The 17,867-nt window shown below is 40.2% G+C and overlaps 1 pseudogene; it reads right to left on the bottom strand.

Moving 5' to 3' along the window:
* Positions 1-13,766: 13,766 nt before the first annotated feature.
* On the bottom strand, positions 13,767-17,590 carry LOC107541204 (S-formylglutathione hydrolase pseudogene; annotated as a pseudogene).
* Between the last annotated feature and the right edge of the window lie 277 nt (positions 17,591-17,867).

Genomic DNA, 17,867 nt, shown 5'->3' with positions numbered 1-17,867 from the left:
CGGTGGACTCTAAGGTTTGTATGAACACCCAAGACCCTGCTCCCAAACTCAAAAGAAGTACACGTTTCCTAGGGCATTGTGTGTATCTGCTGTTATCCTGAAAGCAACACCTGGAAAAACTAGGTCAATAAACACACAAACCAAAAACACAGTACAGTTCCCCTTGTGACTATACATGAAAGAAAAATTCCTAAGAAAACGGCTAGTAAATCAAAGATAGAAATATATGAAATGACTAAGCAGAGTTTATTCTAGAAATGCAAGAATACTATCACATTAACATAGTTTACCTTAGTATTTCAAAGAAAGAATACCTCAGGATCAAAAGGTCTTTCATAAAATTCAAGATTGTTTTGTTTGAACTAAATTAAATTAAACTTAAATTTAAATTAAATTTAAAACCCTAATTCCTAGGATTAGAAGGATGTTTCCTTAGTGTGGTGAGCAATGTTTGTACCAGACAAAGTGACATAATTAATGGTGAATTAATTAAGTAAAAATGAATCAAAGATACCTGGTATTACCTGTATTTTCTAACATCATTCTGTTAGTTCTAGTTGAAACAATAAAGAAAAAAAGTAGTGAGTGTAACTCAGAAAAGAAAGAATTGACTATAGATGATGATTGTCTACTTAGAAAAAATCCCAAGGAAACAAACCCATTTAAAAACTAGTAGAATTAAAGAGAGAATACTTGTAAGTGACCAGTGTACTGATTCATTTAACAATTAATTAAGGAATGTCTAGAATGTGCTGGGAAATGTTCTAGACACTGTGTATATAGTGCTAACATAAAGATGTTCCTGAACTCGAAAACATTACATTGAATGGGCCCAGGAGAAAAAATAAGGAACAAATCAGCAGAAATGTAGAGTGTGACAAATGAACAAAAATAAGGGAGCGGTGGCTGGAGGGTGGCATGGCTCCAGTGAGGTGGTCAGGAATGGCTCAGGTGAGCTGGAACCTGAAGGCTAAGAAGTCAGATGTGAAGAACTGGGAAAATAAATGCACACATGACCTCAAAGTGGCTTAAACTGGAATAAAATATGGGTAAAAAATTAGTCATATGCTATTTATAAATTTTTTTGACCTTACATCATCTTTATGCAAGAAATAATCCATTGGGTTCCCTGCCCAGGTAATGAGGCTTGGTGGTTTAGGGCGCCTAGGATTTGTTCAGCCTGCTATGTGTCAGGCCCTGAGCCGGGTGCTGGCAACACAGGTACAGAGACAAACAAGGCCTCTGTCCCCGTGGAGCTTGCGTTCCTGAGGGAAGAGACAGACCGTGCCTAAGTAGATACATAAATCAAATAGTAACTAAGCATGTAAGTGCTGCGAAGAAAAGGAATAGGGTGATGTAACAGAGAGTGATTTTGGAGAAAAGGAGACAACTTCACAGGGGGTGGTCAGAGGACCACCCTACAGTGACATTAAGTCGGGGGCTGGGGGGTGATGATTCAGCCTTGGTGACAACCAGGAGAAGGGCTTTCCGAGCAGAGGCCGAGGCAGGGAAGACATCGACACGCTCTGGCCTGATGCCTCTGGACAGTGGTAAATAGGGGGCATGGGGGGGCATAAAAGGAGGTTGGAGATAAAAAAAAATATTTATAATCTTATCACCCTCATTCAAGGACCATTTTCCCATATTTGAATATCACCCTAAAGTTCTTGTCTATATATGTGTGTATAGATATAGTTATGAGAGCAGCTGTGTACATACACGTGTTCATAACTCGGTTGTAACCACATTGCGTATAGTTTGATAAAGGCTCTTAATATTGTTACTGAAAGACCTCTGTAGAAGATGATTTCACAACCCAGTGGGATAAAAAAATGATTTTGAAGGTTCTGTGTGAACGTTAAAGTGTTTTACAGGAATAAGGTGATTGCTGTTATAATACCTCGGTAACCAGTTCTGGCACTTCACAGTATTCATTCTTTGGAAAGGCTTTCTTAGAGCCATTCTGCCTACTTCCATTGTGGTTGCCTTTTCAGTAGGAAGACAGTGCCCTTTCAATAACAATCCTATGGACACATCAAGTGACACCTGGAAAATAAATATTTTTGTTTGTTGTTGGGGAATCTTCTCGAGTAAAAAAAAAAAAAAAAAACGGGCAAGGTGAGAGCACACACACAATGAGGATGGGACAGAGGCTTTGATGACTACTGCCAGCCTGAGAGACAGAATGCCATCCCTGCTCCCAGGAGATTGCTAAAAAACATTTCAATAGCTCACTTCTTCAAAATCAAAGGCATGGACAGGAGAGGAGAGTGTGACAGAAAGAGCAAAGGAAAATTCTAATATGAAGACTGATCTGAGCTTCTTCCAAGCTTTGAAGAAATGTCCACGCAGAATGAAATGAGAAGATTGAAAGCTTACATTCTCCTTTTGCCATCCACTGGTGCACAGCAGCCTTTTTAATCTCTAATTAATTAAACCATATGGTTAATTAACATATCGTTTACATCAAATCAAATGGTGGCTCAGGCTAAACTGGAAGGTTATTTCTCTTTGTGTAGTTAAAGAGAGTTATGAATATTTTTGGATTTTTTCCCCTCTTTCTGTTTGATTTAAAAACCTGGATTTTAAGCTAGATAAAGTTACCTCCTTAGTGTGACTCACACAGTACCAAGATTATATAGTTCTTCAAAACCTGTATTGTGATTTAAGCAGATGCTTTTTCATTAAAGAGAGTTTGGTGATTTCATTTCTTGTTTCTAAATTCATTACCAGGACCATCTGGTTGGAAGACTTTAAGCAGATCTAATTACTAATTATAGCCTCCTTAACTTAACCTCCGTAACTTAATTTGGATACATTCTAAGTAGTTTTTGGTCCTTCATTGCCTTTGCTAGTCATTTGTTCTGATATGTGGGGCAAGCTTCAAACGGTACCTAAGCCACACAAATTTCAGGATTTGAGATCACCTTTGCCATGACACCCAACTGTTGTCCCTGGTTATATTTGTTGTTTCACATGGTTAGAGGTTTCCTGTTGCTATAGGCTGAATGTTTGTGCCCCTCCTGCACCCCTCCAAGTTCATACGTTCGAACCTAACCGCTAATGTGATGGCATTATGTGGCGGGACCTCCCGGAGGTGACTGGGCCTTGAGGATGGAGCCCTCATCGATAGCATTAGTGCTCTGGAAAAGAGGCCCAGGGAGCTCTAGGGGCCTCTTCCTTGCAAGGACACAGAGAGGAGACTGCAGCCCATGAATCGGCAAGTGGTTCTCACTAGACACTGGATCTCCTGTCACCTTGATCTTGGACTTACCAGCTTCCAGATCAGTGAGAAATCAATTTCTGTTGTTTATAGGCCACCTGGTCTCTGGTATTTTGTTAGAGCAGCCCAAACTGGCTAAGACAATTGTCAAGAGGCAAGTTGGATGACACGTACAATGCTATCATGTGCCTTCAAACTGAATAATGACACTTCAGTTTCTAAATATGAGCAGTTGAAAGAAAGTTGTTGCTGTGCATTGAGAAACATGCTAAATCCTCTAGCTGAGCCTGTGGATGAGAAAGAATTGTCTGCAATAGAGGGGCTCCCCTCAGTTGATAGAATAATCCTGCTAATGGTAAAAATATGCCATATAGGCTTGTTGTCCCTGTGTTTAAATATCTAGAGTGTCATCGAGCAGAATGAAAACTCTCTTGGAATAGAGTAACTTCTTAGTCTTGCTAAATCCTATTAAACTAATTATTGTGTAGATAAAAATATGCCAGTGCTTCAAATTACCTCTGTTATAATACAAATAATCACATGATGGCATGTATCATATCAGACATTCTTCTAGTCAAGAGGTTTACTAGATAGATGATTTAAAAAAATTAATAGCGTACTTCAACTAATAATCATATGGGAGAAAATGCACTTACATATAAAGAAATGCAAACCAGAAACAGTATCCCCAAGACTGACTAAGAAAGGTCATGTAAACTTATGACTACCTGGAGAGCAATCCAAGCTTATAAACAACAATTTATATAATAACAGATGCCCTTCTATTTCTAGGCCTTTTTTTTAAAACCTTAGGTACTCAAATTCAATTAACATTTATTTCTCAAAGCTGTTTTTCCTAGATATAAAATATTTCTATAATTTCAAATCTTTATGATAAACAGCAAAGCTATGGAGACTTTGATCTTTTTGCCTTAAGTGTAAATATTTGAATACAAAATAACAGGCTCTTTACATCTCTTCCTTATTTGTTTTTCAGGCTGGTCCAACTGCAGTGACATAGTAAACATTTAATGTGCTTCCTCTTATGGCTTATCACATGCTCATTGAAACACTACTCCTTGCATACTAGATCCGTTTTCAGTGCATGCATGCATGCATGCATGCATCCATCCATCCATCCATCCATCCACCCACCCACCCATTCTGGGTTATTTCATTCATTCATTTAGGGTTATTTTGTTCATTTATTCATTCAGCAAACATTTTTTGAGCACCTGCCATGTGCCAAGCACTGTTCTTTACCCTTCTATTCTAGTTGCTCTTTTTAGTTTAATTTCTTCCAAGTTTCTATCTTGGTCATTTCAAGCAGTTATTTGCCCCCATCTCCTACACCTCTCATTTTGAAGAGTGTATTCTATACAGATTCATGTTACTCATCAACTTTCCAGAAAGACAGGTTATCTGGGCTAGGAAAGTTTTATTCTGTGTAACTCACTGACTGTGGTCTTTGGACCCGCACTTCACTAAAACTGTCTTTAACACAAAGTGGGTTATAAGGGATCAGTAAGATATGAAAAGCAAGTAGAAAGCCAATGCCTGCTACAAATACTGTGCAAATAGTATATCATTTCCCAGGCTGGTTTCAAAATTATATTTCAGTGGGTGTGATTTCCTTGCAGGGTGCTAAAATATTTTGAAACTAGACAGAGGTGCTGGTTGTACAACATTGTAGGTGTACTAAATGCCACTGAATTTTTCTATTTAAAATGACTAATTTTATGTTACATGAACTTTACTTCAAAAAATTATATTTCACTGTTTTTGTCTATGTTAATAAAATTATAAACCTCCCCATCTTCACCCCAGTAGTCTAAGAAATAGTCAAAACATAAACTCAATGTATCAAACATAAAGTCATTATTAACTCAAACTTCTTAAAATATAAAGCTTAAGTTTAGTCCAGCAGGACAGCACTAGGTCAAAGGAATTGTAGACACATGCAAGACACAGCCACTCCGTCCTGATTTATAGCCTGTTTGCTCCATGTGACTCTGAATCCTGTGACAAATATGATGTCCGCCTGTGGGTGGAGAGAGCAGTTCCTAATAACACCTAATTACCATAAGGAGCAAGGCTTCCTTAAGGATTACCTGCAGGAAAGAGAGGATGCTTCTAGAAGAAGCAAGTTCAGATTTAGAAATTCAAGGCGAACGATGGCTGGGATTCTGGAATAATGTTGGGGAGGTATAAGGAGGCTATTGTCCATAAGTAAATATACATCTGAGTTGTATCTAGTGATCCAGGGCAGAAAAAAGATGTTCTGATGGCCCTTGATCTGCTTTAGGCCAATTTTTGGAGGTAGGCAGTTATTTTTGCTGTATTTAATCTGGAAAAGGGCTGAATGTCTTTCCTGATGAAAGAGAACCTATTTTCCTTCCTTTCAGTTCATTCTCCACTCGTTACTCTCATCCTTAGTGACTTTCGTATTTATTTTATGAATATTATTATTGAAAATTAGAACTCTAAGGAAAAATTTTCATATTGAGGAGGTCTGCACCCCAATCCCTTTTCTAGAAGCAAGTGTCCTGGTTTACAGACGATAAGATGGAACAGCCACAGGAATGTCGAGAAGAGGAGTTTTAAAGAAGAGGACACTGAGGAATGGTGGCCCGAAAACTGGTCTGGAAGTGGATGTGGAGGGTGCCAGTAACGGGGGGACCTGAGACCCCAGGCGCAAAGGGAAGAACGCAACACAAGAAGTGGCTACTGCTTCTGATCAAGGAGGAAATCCAGGTTATGAGAACAAAATCAGGTTTTGGGTAAAGAGGGAAGAAACGCACAAAGAAAGTCTGTAAATGTATAGAATATTTTGGTAAAGTTAATAAGGGTTTCAGAAATCGCAGAGAGGTAAAGCTGAGCTGCATGGAGCTGAGTTGGACTGGACTCTCTTGGAAGGGACTGGGAGTAAAGAAGAGGTCAATGGACAGAAGGACATTCTCCAAGGGCTAGGTCACAGGGGTGGACGTGGTGTTTCAGGCAGTAGGAAAAAGATTTCTGGGAGCAGAGCATGAAAGCAGTGCTCCCCAAAGTTCCCGAGGCAGCTGGAGCCATGGTGGAGCAGCTTGAAAAGTTGCTTCAAGGTCGAGAACCTTTCACTGCTAATGAACTGTAGCTACTATTTCCAAAATGAACTGAACAGGAAAGCAGGGACTCTGCAGCTTGGGTTCTTCTCATCCTTCAAAGACTCAGTGTCTGGGCAGCTGGGTGATTTTGCCGCCTCTGGAGAACATTTAGCAAAGAGAGTAGCCGTCTAAGATAGATGGCTCTGCGATCTTTGCTTAAGCACTTTCCTCTACCGTCAAAGGTAAGTGGCAGCCCAATTCTAGCTGCTGGGAGGGACCTGCAGAAAATCACAAAGGACTCCTTCCTTCTGTACTCAGTAAATATTCTCATTTTCATTGTCAAAACTGGGGAGAGTGTAGAGGTCAGAGATGCTGCTGAAAGTCCTACAAAGTGAAAGCCAGCCCCTTACAACAAAGAATGATCTGGTCCCAAATGTCAATAGAGCTGAGGCCCAGAAGCCCTACACAGGAGTGATGCGGATTGAGACAAGCTTTGTTCTGAGACGTGCTCCACGCATTGCTCACTCTGTGTCCTTTGAAAAGCTGCTCAGCTCCTCGGGCTGATCAGAATAGACAAAGTTACTTGCCATGACTATCGTACGGTGTATGTATGTGATCACGAATCATTCTGAAAAGTATGATTAGAAATGCAGAGGTTCTGTCTCGGCATCGGAGGCAGTGACTGGCAGTGACTGACAGCAACCAGCAGTCCCTTCCCACCCAATTCAGATCGGCTGCCCCTTCGAAGGCCCACCACCCTTCCTCCTGGAGGGTCGCACCAGCCTTAGCGCTGGCCTCCCAGCCTCCACTCCAAGCCCTTTACAGTTCACTTTCAAAATAGAAACTAGGCTTGTTTTCCTAAAACACTGCTTTCTGCATATGACTCCCCTGATCAGGAATCTGTAAGACATGGATGTCACCTTCTACATGACACCTCAAACTGCCTGTCTCTGAAGCCTGTTGTCCCTCCACTCCAGTCAGCTGGTTTCCTTGAGGTCTAGGTCCTTGTTCATAGTCTTCCTCTGCCTTGTGCTTCCCCCTCCCCTCACTGTCCTTATCTATATCTTACCCATCATCCTAAGGCTTGGCTCAACTTTGCTTCCTTTATAAATCACCTGTTCCAACCCACCTGCCCCACTTTTCCAAATGCATTTTGACCTATTAATCAGTCCCACACAACTTAATACTAAATTATTCACTATTTATTCATATATTTTTAATTTGGACTCTAATGAGATTGTAAATGTCTTGATTTTAAGCCTTTTAAAGACAAAGTTTCATACTAAAAACTTAGTTCAAGACTCACTTTGCATAGGAAGACTTTCCCCACCTTTCCCCATATGATCCATCCCTGCCTGCTGACACCCTCCCTCACACCTCAGTCTACACATACAGACCTTTATCACAGCACCTAGAATTAATTCTTTACTGCTCTTTTTGTTTACATGCCTCTCTCCCTTAGCTAGATGATAAACTCTGTGAAGCAAGGATCATATCTTAATTATTTTTATTTTAAACTCACACATTTGGCTCTAGGTTCAATTTTTTCATACCACTTGATTTTTTTAAAAAATATATGTATTTTTAAGTATACCTTTATTGATTTCAGAGAGAGGAAAGGAGAGGGAGAAAGAGATAGAAACATCACTGATGAGAAAGTCATTGATCGGCTGCCCCCTGCACACTCCCAATTGGGGATGGAGCCCGCAACCCGGGCATGTGCCCTGACAGGGAATTGAACCCCGATCGTCTGGATCCCAGGTCGATACTCAACCGCTGAGCCACTCCCTGCCGGGTATACACTTGATTTTTAAATTTGTGAACCATTAAGAGCATTTCCCTTTACCATCACAGGCTGCAAAAATCTTAAATGATGGGCTTTTCATGGTAGCCACCTAAAAGGCATCAAATTGAGGCTCACGAGAAATAGGAGAGATTAGGAGGCTTAAAAATAGAGGTTCTCTAAAAATACTTTGAAATATGAATCTGAGAACAAACAGAAGCTAATCCAGACAATAGACTGATACCACAAAAATACAAAACATTACTAGTGATAATATCTCTATCTAACATAAGATTTTAGAGAAAAGGAGGAAGAGCCTTGTTTCTGTTTGTCCCTTTTACCATCTGCTTGTCACTCACATGCCTTGAAGAGCTGGAAGAACTGAAAGATTCTAATTCTAGAATTCTAGAACTCCCACTCCATATCAACATTGAGAATAAGAATTATTTTAAAAACTTACTTAGACCTATATTTAATAAATGTCATGTGGTTCTTAGTGTGGGGAAAATATAAAGTCCAGTGGAAAAGATTCCATCATAATTTTTCCTCAGTGTACGAAATCCCCTCCAAACAAAACATTTTTGCTCTACACATACCCAACAGAGTATCAAATGATTGGAAACCATGTCATTGCTGGTACTTACATCTGGGCAGCTGGAAATGGTGGTACGACTGGCATGGTGGCTCTAGAATGTGCTAATAATTGTCTTTGTTTTGTTTGGCTCATATATACATGCTCTTCTCGTTTGCATGTGTAATTACCTAAACGCCAAGCAATTACCCACTTTCCTCACACTGTGATTTACACACATGAGGAATCCCTCCCCTTCACTAATCTTTCATGCCTCCACCCACAGTTACACCAAACAAGATCACATGTGTCTGCTAATTACCTCCTCTTAGATCAAATCTAGGGGCATTTCTTTAGCCCTGGGACTCTGTCCTATTATTTCCCAGAGCTCTCCCCATGAGCCAATTTTTAAAATCTTGTCTTCGTTGAAGAAAATGTATCCTGGTATTTCTGGCAAATCATGCATTTCTAATTGACCTCAGTACATCCTTATGTTTTATCTCCTTTATAAACTAGTATTTCTGAAAGGATTATCTAAAGATAAGAATCACCTGGGTTACTTATTAAAAATGAAAATATCTGGGCCCATTCAGACCAACTGAACTCAGAGTCACTGGTGGTAACCAAGTAGCAGCATTTTTTATTTAGTGTTTTAAAATTTATTTTTAACTGTGGCAAAATAAGTATAACATAAAACTGACCACTGTAACCATAAGTGTGCAGTCATTGGAATTAAGTATATTCACATTTTTGTACAACCATCACCACCGTCTATTTCCAGGACTCTTCATTTTGCAAAACTAAAACCATATTCACTAAACAATAACTCCCCCTTCCCCAACCAACCTCAGCCCTGACAGTGGTCATTTTACTTTCTGTCTCTATGACTTTGACTACTCGAGGTACCTCATATAAGTGGAATCACATAGCATTTGTTTTTGTGTGATTAGCTTATTTCACTAGCAGAATGTCTTCAAGGTTCATCCATGTTGTAGCATGTGTCAGAATTGCCTTCTTTTCTAAGGCTGAATAACATTTCATTAAATGTACTTAAGGAATCTGCATTTTAATAAGCACTGTAAGGTAATACTTATACACAATAAAGTTTATAACCACAACCAGGTTTTTTGGTGTTCAAACTGTACTTTCCTAAAGTAAAAATTTGGAAGGTGCTGCTCGTCACCTCATAACATGGTAGTGCGAGAGAAAGGGGCTTTCGTAATTACTGAATTCTCAAATCGACATTCAGGACAAGCTAATAAAACTCTGGAAATACAGGAAGCTTCAAGTACCCTACTGTTAAACTTGGCTCTTCTTAAGTGTCCCTTGTTTGCGGTGAAGGCACATTGGCTGGGTCCAGAAGGAGGAGCGCTTTAGGCTTTTCTGTAGCTCCTTCCCGGAGCAGCTGGGAGAACTGGGCTGCTCCTGTCTTTGATGGTAGAGGAGAGTGCTTGAGCATAGGTTGCAAAAGCTTCTGTCTTACAGGGCTGCTCTCTGCAGGCCCAAGTTTTATCCTCAATTCATGAGAGAGAGAGAAAGAGAGAGTGAGAATGAACGATCTGGCCTAGGGTGAGGGCTGAGACACATAACCCCTGTCCCTGAAAGTTATTCCTGCTTGAATTAGTCTTGCACACGCAGACTCCTTTTGGGCTCTTGGTATCTCACAACCATCCATGATCTTTGACTTGTTAACATTATTCTAGGTAAGTGGTTCTTAACCAAGTGCAGTTTTGCCTCCCGGGCACATTAATGATGTCTAGAGATACTTTTGACCATCTCAACCCAGGAGTGAAGGTGGGTATAGGAGGGGTGCTACTTGTATCTAGAGGGTAGAAACCAGTGATGCTGTTAAACATCCTTCAGTGAGCAGGGCAGCCACCCAAACAAAAAATTATTCAGTCCAGGGTGTCAGTAGTGCAAGGTTGAAGAACTTTGTCCTATTCGATACTGTCCTGCCTGTTGTGAGCCTGGTCATCCTTCCCTGACCCACCCATTACCCCCCTACCCTTTGCTGATTTCCCCTTAACATTTCCATCCCAAGAAGGTTTTTGGTTTGACTCATTTGCTCTGGTCCAGCTTTATTTGGGGAGCTGCTTGAACAATTAGGACAAATTATAGAGCTTGCGAGAGAGCATGTGGTTTCCTGAGCAGCTGGGGTATGAGAGGCTCAGCCTTGCACTGTGGCTTTAACCCTCTGCAGAAAAGTCCAGAGGCGTTTCTCTCCCTTCCCCTCCTGTTTTAGATCAACCTGATCCTCAGACCTCTCACCCTCTCACTGAAGAACTGAGTGGAAGAACGAAGCTCAGGTGGTGTCATCACACCGCTGTTGGCTTTTGTCTTCTAAAACTCCCAAGTAATTCTTTCGACTGTTTTTCATTTACCCCTGAAAGAAGTTTTGGTATTTTCACGGACACACTCTTTGCCACTTGCCCGAAGCGGCTTTCTAAAGGTAAACTGGGAATGATCTGCAGGCCCAAGGGCCGTGATGACGATGGTGATACCCAGGAGAGCTGCGGAGTTGAGGAGCCAAAGGGCCAAAAAGGGCCAGGCGCTGGTGATTTCTCCATGATTTTATGAGACCAGAAGGCTTTTGCTGTTTTGTTTTTTCCTTTTTGAGGGAGGGACTATGAGACTGGAATGAATCTCCTATTTGGCAATACTTACTTTCGACTTGCAAAGGCCATCAAGTGCAAAATGCCAATCCTCAAAAAAGACTATAATACATGAGGATTTGAATAAGTGAATTCAATACTTAGGAGCATCCCAGGAACATGATGAGGAGCCCAGATCAGAAGTGGTGCAGCTCAGCCGGGCGTGGCTCAGCGGTTGAGGGTGGGCCTAGGATCCAGGGGATCAGGGCACGTGCCCGGGTGGCGGGCTCGATCCCCGGTCGGGGGCCTGCAGGAGGCAGCCGATCAATGACTCTCTCATCATTGATGTTTCTATCTCTCTCTCTCCCTCTCCCTTCCTCTCTCTGAAATCAATAAAGATATATTTAAAAAAAAAAAAAAGTGGTACATTTTCTCATTTCCCTGTAATATAATAGCTACCATTTATTTATGTAATTTTCTTATTAATCCTTATAGTAGTTCTATGAAGAGAAGATATTATCTAAATCTTGCAATTCGAAGATGCTCATTTTTCCCCACTTAGCATCTTTGAAATCAGGACACATCAGATGGTGCCTGATGTCTTGCAGCTACTGTCAGAAAGACAGCAGTCATGACGCCAGTTGTCATTGCCTGCTTGGGAGCAAGCTGGGTTGTTACTCTGGTCTCATGAAAGTGGCAGCATCAAGGCATGGCTTGGAAGAAAATCCTAGGAGCAATAGTGGTGGCATCTTTTAAGAAATAAGCATTACCAATGTTCTTGATGGCATAGTGGTCAATATTGTGCAGAAAAATAGGGACATCTATGACTCTGAGTCAAAAGTGATTTAGAGGGGTCTCCCTAAGTAAAATTCGAGCAATACATTAAATAGTTCATTTTGCTAAGTTTTTCTTTTTATCTGTGTGTCAGGGTGATATAATTAAAATCTATCTAAATATATTTAACGGAGCTCTTTTAAAAAGTATAAAATAAAAATTCTACATTATAAGAAAGCATTGTGTCTAATTGGCAGTGTTTTCTTGTATGTGAAAGATGAGTCTTACAATATACAGAATATTAGGTTCAATGAAATATGATATTCTCCTTGTCTTGACAATGAAGAAAATGAGCCTTAAAGATATTAGGTTTCTTGCCTAAGGTCACACAACCAATAAAGGAACTAGGATGTGACCCTAGTTGTCTCTAATTCCAAAACCTTTTCTTATTTTCTATTGCACTGTATTGCTCCTTTACTGAGCCTTGTTTTCCCCACGGCAAGGATTCTTTTTTTTCTTCTTTTTTTAAATTTATTGATTTGAGAGAGAGAGAGGAAGGGAGAGAGGAGAGAAAGAGAAAGAGTGAGACAGAAATATTGATTTGTTGCTCCACTTATCCATGCAGTCACTGGTTGATTCTTGTATGTGCCCTGACCAGGGACTGAACTCACAACCTTGGAGTATAGGAACAATGCCCTAAGCAACTGAGCTACCCAGCCAGGGCTACTGAGTCTTTCTCAAAAATCAGAGACTTGTTTGTTTGTCTTCACTAACATTTCATGGCTCTAGAACCAGAACATTTACTTCTTTTTTGTCTTTCTAAGTTCTTTCACAACATGATGCATGAACTCAATAAGTTTACTAATGACTTTTGACTTTGCAGAAGTAAAATCTGACTTTTGTTTCTATTTTTACTAGAGCTTGTAAAAATATTTTTAAGTTTAACAGAAGAATGAACATTTATTGAGCTCTAGGTACACTAGGCACTGTATTTGTGAGGTTGATTTTATTACCCTCATTTTAAAGATGAGGAAACTGAATCTCATAGAACTTAAGTAACTCATCTAAGGATATACCAAGGACATACTGACAGTAAGTGGAAAAGCTGACTATGAGTGTGGATCTCTCTTCCCAATACACAAAAAGCAATAAATATATTAACTTTTCATTATTAGGTACTATTGAACTAAAGTTACATTTGTCTGGAGAACTAAATAATGCAAGTCTATTCCTTACATATAATTCCTTTATATTTTAGTGTTTTGTATTAAATAGAAGTGCTGCTTCTTCTCGGGCAAACTCAGCCAGACATAAAGTTATCCCAGTTACTAACTCCTTAGGTGACACATATGTATTAATGTTGCATTAGGTTCCTCAGCATCCCCGCTTCCATTGGCAATGGCACAATTTCTCCCTGTGCTCCAATTCGGTGCATTATCGATGCCCAGGACAGTGAGCCCTTAAAGGAACATCTTCAGGGATTCTGAGTCACTGTTAGTCCTTCAAGACTGTCATTCTCGAACGTTGACAGAGAAACAGGGTCAGTATATCATCACGCCACCCTCATTTTTCCCCCAGTATTTTTTTCTTTCAGGTTTTATATATTTATTCAGAAGGCAATTCAATTATAGAATGAAACATTTTTAGCATTATGAAATACAATGTTTTGAAATATTTTCCCCTACAATTCTGTTTATTACAATTTTTATAATCCTAAAGAAAGTCTCTTATCTAAGGTTTTTCAAGCATTTAGGTATTTTGCATGATCGGTAAGAAAGGTTGCAATGAAGTAGTAGCTATGATGACTAACCCCCTTGTAATCTAAAAACAATAGGGATTCTCTTTTCTGTATAAGCAGCTATGGCATTATCAGGTAGTAACTGTCCATCAGAAAGAAACTGGTCTTTTCCTTGATCAATTAGTATGACCAGCTGAGAACCGAGATAAGACTGGACGAGATGGGTCGCATCATAAGCCTTCCATTTATTTTGATCCGTTCCTATATATTCACTAAAGGTTTTTCTTTTGCCCCAAGGACAGAGCACTGAATTGTAAATTGGAGCAAATGCTGAGCCATATTTATATTTTCCAGCATTCTTTAAGGCAAAAACCAGAGCTCCCTGGCCTCCCACGGAGTGGTGAAAAAGAAACACCCTTTGGGGTCCCCTGGGAAACCGGCATTTGAGTTGGGGAAGCTCCTCGGTTACCTAAGAGAACATTCTACGGTCAGTTTTCCAAGGATCTTCAGTGGCATCCGCATAAAACCCAGCACCAGTGCCCAAGTCCCAGCTCCCAGGCCCTCCTTTAACACAGCAGCCGCGAGGGCTGGTGTCTGGAGCGGTGACAAAGCCATGCTCTGAGGGAGCCTGATAACGATAACCGGATTTTGCTATAAAATTCTTTTCTGTCACGTTAAGCCAGGCAGCCAATATGGTGCGGCCTTTTCCAGTTTCGGCCTTTGATGGTAGGGAGACAGCAAATTTCCTTGTGCAGTTCTGTTCCACACTGCCACGTTGAAAACATCTGTAATACTTTCAACAATAAAGATACATTAGAAATAATAAAAATAGAGTAAAAAACACAACAACAAACCTCTCTGCTGACCCCAAAGCTCTTGTTGCTGGGAATCTGTTTCGGTGCCTTCCTTTTCCTGTCCAACAGCAGCTTGCCTTTTGTCTACACCAAAGGATAGACGATCTCTAGAGGCAGCCACGGGGAGAGAAGCTGCAGTCAGGGGCCTCCACGTTTCCCCCAGTTTTACTGAGATCTAATTGACATATAACATTGTATTAGTTTAAGGTGTCCAACATAGTGATTTAATATGAGTGTCTATTGTGAAATGGTTACTCCACGCCTCATTTTTTTGTGAGCATCCCAGGAACATGATGCGTTGGTTACCATTTGAAGCAGCAGGCAGACAAGATTTTTTTTTTTTTAAAGTTACAAGTTATATGAATTTCTGAACTAGTATTTCAAAGAAGTTGGGCTATTAATTCTCGTACATGTAATTATCAGAATACGCTTTAAAAACTTTTATACTTCTGGATTGAAATATACTTTTTAGAAATAGTTTAAACAAGTAACAAGAAGATGAAGGTGATCCAATGCAGAGTTTAACTATATAACTCGTAAAATTTAAGAAGCAAGTGTAGTCAGGTTTCATTACTGTGCTAATAATACTTAGCGAGACACGCCAAATGAATTCCTCTTGTCCCCGGCAGGTAACTTAAAACACATATAGCTAATTGTGCTGTTGAGTTATGATTTTTAAGTTTCCGTTTATAAAGCATATCAATCAGGCGCTCTGATGGCTGAAATGAAACTGGTGAAGACACTGAGGCCACCAGTGCTGGGGAAGGAATTCTGTTTCGTGATCTTTACAAAGCAGAAAGCTTTGACTTAAATAACCAGGGCACAACACAATAATCTTTCTGGGTCATATCTGTAGGGATGTGTATACAAGTGTTGTTTATTTGGCAACTGTCAAAATCAACAGGTGGCATGAGGAGCAGCTCTGACAGAGGTGTTGACATTCGTGTCAAAGCAGTTCAAGAAGTTTGTATGAAGGACCTACCACAAGCCTGGCATGTCAAAGTCAAGAAATGCAGTAAGTCACTCACCTAGTCATTTATCAGCTGTATACTGGACGCCACTATGTGGGAGACACTTCATGGGAAGACAAAGTTGCTAACGACGTTGACTGGTAGAGAAAGGTTAGTCCTGCCAAAGGCTACGCGAAGAGGTCAAAAAGGTTTAAGAAAGAGAAGTGGCCTATTTTTTTTTCTACCAAAAATGAGGAGAAAGCTTTATCTATCATAGTAGCTTATTAATGAGATTCTAAGCTTCCCCCCTTTTTGCTACTAAGCATCTCTTCTAATATTGTGACCATGTTTTATCAGTTAGATTGCCTAGAGATAACAGATATCATGTTCTCTCAAGAGCAACTCCTACTCCAATTATGTTAGGAGAGGCTTTCCCGTGGGGAAAAACTGTATTCTCCAGTCCTCGCTTCAAGTATCTATTCACAATAATTTAGGAGGTGATATTTGAGCGAGCATTTAACTTGGAAATAAATAGAACTCCTGGGGATGCAAACAAAAGACTTATGAAATTGAAGAAAATGTGTATGATTAATTTTATTTCCTCCATAGTCATAAAACTAAAATATATTTGTGCATCGAGTGTTTAAATGATAAAAAGTCAAATAACATGGGCCTTTTGTTTTTATCTGTACATAAGGTGTGCTGCCCATTATTTAACTGACAAGCAAAACAGCCTGGATATTCAATCTTAGAACATGACTCTTATGACTCATAATTGCTGCTCAACTTTAAGTCCTATTGTCTAATGATTGCCTCACTGGGATTATATGAATCATCACCTTGCATTCTGCGTGTTGACTAGAAGGGGACCTCCTGGTTTCTCCTGAGAGAGTGGTTGCCTTTTGCTGTGGTCACCATCACCATGACGCTTGAATAGGGTGATCGCATTCCAGGGCACTGGATGGTGTCCTGAGCCAGGAGGCTGAGTTAGGGATAACATGATCCATCCTATCCCTTAAATATTCCATGAGCTCTAGTCAGTGTAATGCTAATTATTGTAGTCTCTGGCCTTTAAGACTTTTCAATCAGCAGAGGAGTAGAAAATGTTAGAGTACAGCTGAGTAAAATGGGCAGGGTAGGAGGTTTTGTAACAAGCAATGCCAATTGCTTCAATGTCAATCCTCTTCAATTGCCGTGAAGACTAACCTAAACCAAAACAGTCTCCCATTTTAGAATAGGAAACCATAAGGTAGCTCCCAAAGCTTCTGTCTTTTCTTTAACATCAAAATAAATGTGTAAGGTAAGAAGAAGGACCATGAAGCTATTACTGAGAACTTTTTTGGATTTTTGAACTCTAGCATCTAGTCTACACGCCCTCTGCCCCAAATGTGCTTGATCCCAGTGTTCTCTTCCGTAGGCAAGGCTCAGTGTGTTAACAGATAGATTCCACTAAAGCGATCATGTGGGGAAAGAAGATAAGCCCTCCCTCTCCTTGCCCAGGGTCCTCCCTAGACGCTCCGAGAGTATCGTTTGTTTATGGTGCAGCATGTTTGAGGACAGAGCAAGATGGAAGGAGGAGAGAAGGGGAAGGGAAAGAAGATGACTGAGGTCTAGTCCATGGATAGTTCAGTGGTTTAGGGAGGTGGAAGCTTTACCTGTTTACTGGGGCCTTGTTAGCCTAGTTTGTGGATGTGAAAAGCTGAGTCACCTTGAAAAGGTGCAGATGAGGCAAGGCCCTTCTTCTGTATTCCCTCTGTATTTTCTATCAACACCGGCCATACACCAGAGAAGTTCTAGACAGGTTAAAAGTGTCTTGGGATTGTATTGGGTTAATAAATAGTTAATGAATTTATGGCATAATTTTGGGAAAACTGAAAAAGAAACAGTGTGAGTTGAAGCAAAGTCTATCCAAACTACTTAAGCAAGATGCTTAGAAAATGATTGTATGGACCTAACCTGTCAGAGACTCCTACAAGCTCCACCTTACCTCTTCTCTTTCCTCACCTTTCCTGTCCACTCCCATGGCACCAGAAGGTTTAATTTTTGCTTTTAGTCTACATATATGTTAGAGTTATAGATAAACATGTAAAATCACAAGGGAATAATTTTAAAAAATTCAGATGTATTTGAATAGGCAAAATAAAAAGGCGTTTGTTTAGGGATTTAGAGGTGAAGCAGTGGGTGTGTCTGTGTGTGTCTACATGTTCGTATTTGGAATTTGTGATCCATTTTTGAGGGGGAATTTTTGCAAGTGTCCATGTACAAAGATGGAATTTATGTAACACATCTGTTCATGTATG

The sequence above is a fragment of the Miniopterus natalensis genome, chromosome 11 (assembly GCF_054644295.1).
Source record: "Miniopterus natalensis isolate mMinNat1 chromosome 11, mMinNat1.hap1, whole genome shotgun sequence".
Lineage (NCBI taxonomy): Eukaryota > Metazoa > Chordata > Mammalia > Chiroptera > Miniopteridae > Miniopterus > Miniopterus natalensis.
Note: the sequence above shows the minus strand (reverse complement) of the source record. Positions and strands in the feature narration are given on the sequence as shown.